We start from the raw sequence: 7,235 nt of genomic DNA, 5'->3' as shown, positions 1-7,235 counted from the left end.
TAGTGGGGGTCACACAACCTTTGCTGCTTCGCTGGTGTTAGTGGGGGGTCAAACAACCTTTGCTGCGGATTCCTATTCACTTTGGAACCTATAATCTTCATTTACCTCCAGATGGGACTGAGATGCACAGTGGTGTGCTGGTCAAGGGCTTTGTCCTCTGGGATCATAGACTTTTATTTATAGACATCTTAAAATGAAGCTTACCATTTGGCAAAGGGCAATTAGCAGATTTCTGTTTGTTTTTGTAACAGGAAAGATGAGGATGGGTTAACAAGGCAGGATTTTTATTTATTTATTTATTTTTTTGGTGGCTGAAAAAAACAAGGATCAAGATATTCATGCACGTTATATTTAAGGCAAAAAGATATCCAGGACACGACTGCCCACATAGAAAGAGAAGGCTTTGCCAGCCTGTGGAATTTTTGTAGTTCATTTGAACTACATTTGGTATTTTTCCTATCATCTGTGTTTAAACATCTGACGGCATTCAGCCGCAGGGGGAAGGGCGTTTGGGATTTCGGGAATATGGTCTACCCTGGCAGTGAAGGTATCAAGAGCAGCTTGACCTACGGCGGCAAACGGGGAGCAGAGAAGAACACGTCGGGCTCAGCTGGCTTTTCTCCTGAGACCTCAGCCCGTAGAATGGCGCTGCCCACATTCAAGTTGGGCCTTTCTTCCTACGAACACCTCTCTGGGAACACGCTTGCCAGTAGGCAGAGGCAAGCCTTGTTAATGCCGTTGGTGTTCTTTATGTCAACCCAGCTACCACTCAGAATTGCCAGTCACGCTACCTGGGGCTGTGCTGCAGCTCCTCTCTTGCTCTGAAGGCTTGTTAAAATCGTCAGGTTAGTACCCAGGCTGCTTCAAATGCGGACTTTCGTCTGCCTTCCTCACTCCGGTCTCTCTTGCTGCCTCTTCTTTCCTTTCTTCGAAGTCAACATTCTCATCGTCGAGTGTCGTGTTTCGATAACTTCTCATTTTACAAGTCAGCCAACGTTCTTGATCAACTCCGTGAAAAACCCACATTCGGATGTTTTCTCAAAGTAAGGGTCTACTTTGGAAATGTATAACAATGACTGATCCATAGCAGCTGTGTTAAAGGGCTGAGTGTTTGAGTCGATCCCCCAATATCCTGTAATGTATACATAATATTAGCATCACTCCACACAAACAGCTGAAGCAGACAGAAGCAAGGTGGTTAGCCCCAATTCAGACAATAGCAATGAAGTAAGGTTTGAACACAAGCAATGTGTACACAAGGATAAGCTGGAGTGTTTATCCATCCAGTTGGGGTGGTCTAAAAGATGTAACAAGAACCCCAGTGTTCCAGTAGCCAGTAGAAATGATGAATTCCACACACATGGTGCTTTACAACCACTTTGACTCCATGGGACTCAACCTTTCGTCCTGTGGATTTGTCTTCCTCCAAATCCTTGCAGTCGTTCCTTGTTTGGTCATTACTGCAGAAAGGTCTGTGTCAGGAGGTCTATGTGTAAGCCGAACATGTCAGACCTCACTCCATCAGCTGGGCCAGCCAGGGCCTGGTAGTAAATTAGACAAGCCAGTCTGTTTGCGGCTAGCATGAATCTTTGTAACAGATTTGAATTTTTTGAGAAAAAATATTCTCTGCAAAGAAAGAAAATAAACTAGAGGGGGAAAATAGCAGCTAGTACAACCACTCTGGAAATAAGTCTGGCAGTTCCTCAGAAAATTGGACATAGTATTGCCTGAGGACCCAGCTATACCACTCCTGGGTATATACTCAGAAGATGCTTCAACATATAACAAGGACACATGCTCCACTATGTTCATAGCAGCCTTATTTATAATAGCCAGAAACTGGAAACAACCCAGATGTCCTTCAACAGAGGAATGGATACAGAAAATGTGATACATTTACACAATGGAGTATTACTCCGCTATTAAACACAATGAATTCATGAAATTCTGAGGCAAATGGATGGAACTGGAAAATATTGTCCTGAGTGAGGTAACCCAATAACAAAAGAAAACACATGGTATGCACTCACTGGTAAGTGGATATTAGCCCCAAAGCTTGAATCAAAGATACAATTCACAGACCACATGAGGCTCAAGAAGAAGGAAGACCAAAGTGTGGGTGCTTTGGTCCTTCTTAGAAGGAGGAACAAAATGCTCATGGGAGCAAACACAGAGACCAAGTGTGGAGCAGAGAATGAAGGAAAAGCCATCCAAAGACTGACCCACCTGGATCCATCCCATATACAGTCACCAAACCCAGTCACTGCTGTGGATGCCAAGAAGTACATGCTGACAGGAGCCTGGTATAGCTGTCTCCTGAGAGGCTCTGCCAGAGCCTGACAAATACAGAAGTGGATGCTTGCAGCCAATCATTGGACTGAGCACAGGGTCCCCAATGGAGGAGTTAGAGAAAGGATTGAAGGAGCTGAAGGGGTTTGCAACCCCATAGGAAGAACAACAATATCAACCAACCAGACCCCCCAGAGCTCCCAGGGGCTAAACCACCAACCAAATAGTACACATGGAGGTACCCATGGCTCCAGCCACATATATAGCAGAGAATGGCCTTGTCTGTCATCAGTGGGAGAAGTGGCCCTTGGTCCTGTGAAGGCTTGATGCTCTAGTGTAGGGGAATGCAAGGGCTGGGAGGCTGGAGTGGTTGGGTGAGGGAGCACCCTCATAGAACCAGGGGGAGGGGGAATAGGATAGAGGATTGGGGGGACTGGGAAAGGAGATAACATTTGAAATGTAAATAAAGAAAATGTCCAATAAAAAGAGAGAAAAAAAGAAACATCCCATTTGGTCTTTGGATCTGTGCAGTAAAGTACTGTGAGCTTAATTTTTTGACCCCTCCCCCCCAAAAAAGTACTGTTTGCTTCTCAAATCTTAAACTTGAACATCTCTCCCCTTCTGTCTTTGCTTTTCTTATTATATAGATTTCTGTAAAGGGAATGATAATCTGTCAATACTATTCTGGCCATCTTCAAAATACCAAATCCATTTCTAAGAAGAAAATATGTTTTATTCTTTCTTTCTCCCTCAATTCTTCACTCCTTTTTCCCAATACATTTTTTTATACCACTTAACTGTTATTTTCTTGAAAGTGTCTGGACATGCTTTCCCTTTAGCATAAACAGAATCTTGTATCCCAGTGCTCTTTCTCACCTAACAGGGCAGTCTGTAGTCTCAGGGAAAGTGTTTCAGTGGTAGCCTATAAATAATCCTAGTTTCCCTGGAGAGGTTGGCTGCAACTCTCTAAAAGCAAAATAATCAGAGAAAGAAGTCTGCAGATGTTTGCAGGATTTTGTTTTGTTTTGTTTGGTGTGTGTGTGTGTGTGTGTTTCAGCAGAGAATGGAGTTCTTTGGATGGAACCTGCAGTGCCTGGTGTCGCTTGGTATATGTGGAGGATGTGAGAGGGGTCCCCTTCAAGGATCTGTATCCATAACAAGGGATGCTCTGGTGGTTCCCAAGAGTAAACTGTTCACTTTAACCAGTGTATGAACATGGCTAGCTCTGTGTCCAGGGCTGTCATTCTTGAATGTATCAGCCTTTGGTGTATAGAATTAGCATCTTCCACTAGGCTCTGCATATTTGTCCACCTGTAATTGAGAGCCATTTTCAGTCGTACCATTTTCCGTGTCCAGGAAACCACTTGACAATCTGTATATTCTTCTAAAACTTTCCACACAGTGCTCACCTTTCACCCAGGACCATGACATCTTTCATGAAATTTGCATAGAATGCTCTTTTATCTTGAGTGGCAGCTTTACTTCAGATTGCTGCACTTTAGCCTAAACATCTTTTGTGGAAGCTGATTGTGACGCCTCTGCTCCCTCGTAAGGAAAGGGGGAAATGTCACACTCTCTGATGGAGTAAAGGGCGTTAATGTTGGAAAAGGATTTAATGTCTTACAAATCAGTCTGTAATCATGGAGCTGTCCATGGCTGCTGAATATGGAAGGAAAACCTAAAAACATTCAAAAGTGCAATTTGAGTTCAGAGACTGAGTGATCCTGAACAGGACCAGAGACAAAGCCGGTGTATTTAGGCTCAAAAGACAAGAATTCCATAATGTCCATGCTCAGCCAAAGCATCCGGAGACTTGTGAATATTCTAACACGAGACGCCACTGGAAAGGCCCCGACACCCGAGGATCCACAGAAAAAAGTCTAAGAGCAAACAGCGTGGAAAATCATGAAGGATGGGGGCTCAGACCGTGGAAGGTCAAAGTATTGCTGGATATACCTTTTTTCATTGTTAAACACAGTGTAAAAGACAGAAAATATGACCAGTCCACACTGTCCTATATGTGTGTATGAGGGCGGGTGGTAGTGGTCAACTGCTTTGTCTTGTTAGTAAGAAATTGTTTCTCCTGATGTCATTAAATTCCCCTAAAACATCTTCAGCAGCATCCCTTGATAATCTATTTAACAATTTCTCCCTTCTCAGTTTTCTCTATGCAGCAAACAGTGCCGTTCATGAATTTTTGAACATTTTCCTTTTATTGTACCAACACACTACCTTGCTTGCTTTCTTGAACCTTTCAAATAACAGCATTTTTTCATCCTTACCAACTTCATATATGCAAAGAAATTGCCTTTTAATTGGCATCTAATTTATTACTATGGAAATCACATGTTTGCATATATATTGGTAATTTAGATTTCTTCTTTCATGAATCTGCCCTTCCTAGATATTTTTTTTTCTATTGCAGTGCAAGTCACTTTAATTTAAAGCCTCATAAAAATGAATATTTACTCAAAAGCAAAGGTATAGGCTCACAATGGCCATGATCATGAGGGAAGAAGAAATTATATTGCATCAAGAGTTGGAAACACTAAAAATGTAAGCGACATTCATGATGATATACCATTGGTTTTCAGCTCTGTGACTGGACTAGGCAGAACCAGAGCCAATGAGTGACGTTTCAGACTTCACTTGGAAGCATTTGGAAGAGACTGAAGTCAGTGGGGACTTTTAGATGACAGTGAGTAAAATGTTGGCTGGTCAGACCACTCATTCTTCAGTGATTCCTATGGCTAGATACTTGGAGCTATGCTACTGAGTCTTCTTCTAGAAGCCTCTCTGGTACTGTGAAATAGGATATCATCTCCCCTGCCTCCTCTGCCATGAGGAAGGGCAAGATTTGAAAGCTCTGAGAAGCACATGCCTGAGAGGGTTGAGTGCTTAGAGTGTGTGGTCAGCAACAGCAGAGTCTGCTGAAGCTTGTCCTGCATCTCTGACACTTGACTGACAGTCAGTGCACATTCTCACACACCACAACCACCGGGCACTAACGACACCTCCAGCTCTGCCAGTGTCTGCCACTGACTTCATTCCCACAATACTCAACACAGTGTACATTCTTGGCATCTTGGTGATGGAAATCCATCACATCTCATAATCTGTGTTTTATATACTTACTATTGTGATATGTCTTTGAAATGCAGTGGCTCAGGAAAATCACCCCTAGTTCCCCAGCATCCCTAATATTGGAAGTGTATGAGACAACTGTAAATTTAGTAGTCATTCATGTGGCCGACCTTTTCCCTATTTCTGCCAGAGTAAATGAATTCTTTGTTTGGAGTTGTATTGCCCTTTTTCGTTTTCTAGTCTGTGCCACTCACCTTTTTTTTTTTTCCACAGCTGTAATCCTTTTATCTGGACTTCATTGTTCCTAAATGATGCTTTGGATATTTTAAATTTTAAGTCAGCAGTGCCCTTTTTCAAGTTGCTCTCTTAAAGTTTCCGTGAAACAATCTTCATCATAATACAAACTTATCAGATCACTAGACATAATCCGAGAACGCTAATTGCACATTAAACATTTTAATCATCCTGTGCTGTCAAACCCGTCTTCTCGGTCTTGAGTAGTGGATAGGCCATGAGCTTAATAGTATTCTTGGCAATGCAAACGGAGTGAAAGCATGAGAATGTGATTAGTATATTACTAGGGAATTAGTCCCAGTCGTTCGCAATATCTGAGCAAGAAAATATCATCTCAACAAATATCTCATAGGTACATTTAAATTCTTGGCCCTGCGTTGGCGTTTTAGAGAATACATAAATGAGAATGTTGCCATGTCTCTTTATGGAGTTTACCAAAGAGCTAACAATTCATCAAAATTCATAATAAGCACAAGAATAAGATACAGAACAAAAGAGTAATTCGAACATAAAATGTTGTATACAACACAGAAGCCCAAAGGGCATACAGAGTCGAGGCTCTGATTTGAAAGCTGCCCTTCCACGTAGAGCAGTAATGCTCCCCTGCAGCTGCAGAGCGACTCGGAACATCCTGGAACCCAGGAGAGCATCCTGAGCATCTGCTGGCATTGCTGCGATCCAGGCTGATCCAGGAGACCCTCTCTAAGGAACAGGAGCTGTTTTCATCTACACAAAAGGGGGCTTTCTGGCAGCAGCATCTTGTACAAGAAGAGGGCTTATTTGAAGACGTAGAAGGTGTTTATGAAAAAACGAAATGAAAATATCCGTAACGCAGAAAAATGCTCAGAATCACTCTCCTACTTCTCTGGAATTTGCTGCAGGAGACGATTCGAGGTGGTTGGAGGGCAGGGTTCACCCAAGCCTCTCATACTATATTTAAATGTAGTCTCTGAACAAACAGCACTTTTCAAAGAAATTGCAAAGCTGTGAATTCAAACAACATTGCAGGTGGACGAAAGTAGGTGCAAATACGCATCCTTTTATCACGTTCGTCTGTAGACCAATTAATCTTGTTACTCTTGATGTGCATTTACTCTTAGCTTTAGGAGTTAGCGCAACTGTGAATTACTTTGATGATGCTTTTCTTGCGAAGGTTTCAAGTATACCTGCCTACACAGCCCAGGCAAAACTTTGCTAATGCGAATGACAGCTGTATGCATCTAATCGCCGTCTTCAGGAGAGCTAAGGAAGTGAAAATCATAGCGTATCTCTGTACTAACTTTCACCTGTTGTGCTGGTTAGTATTTTGTCAATGGCATAATCTGGAGTCATTTGAGAAAAGGGAACATCAGTTGAGACAGTTTCTCCATGAGATTGACCTGTAGAGAAATCTGTGTGGACATTTTCTTAATTAAGAGTTGATCTGGGCATTCCTGGGCATGAGGTCCTGAGTGTGTAAGATCGTAAGACTGAACAAGGAAGTAGCATTCTTCAATGAACTCTGCTTAAATTCCTGCCTTTATGTTTGTGACTTGACTCCATGTCCTGACTTCCCTCAATGATGGACC

Source organism: Grammomys surdaster, unplaced genomic scaffold (assembly GCF_004785775.1).
Source record: "Grammomys surdaster isolate TR1022 unplaced genomic scaffold, NIH_TR_1.0 125996, whole genome shotgun sequence".
Taxonomy (NCBI): domain Eukaryota; kingdom Metazoa; phylum Chordata; class Mammalia; order Rodentia; family Muridae; genus Grammomys; species Grammomys surdaster.
The sequence above is the reverse complement of the archived record's forward strand: the minus strand, read 5'-3'. Positions refer to the sequence as shown.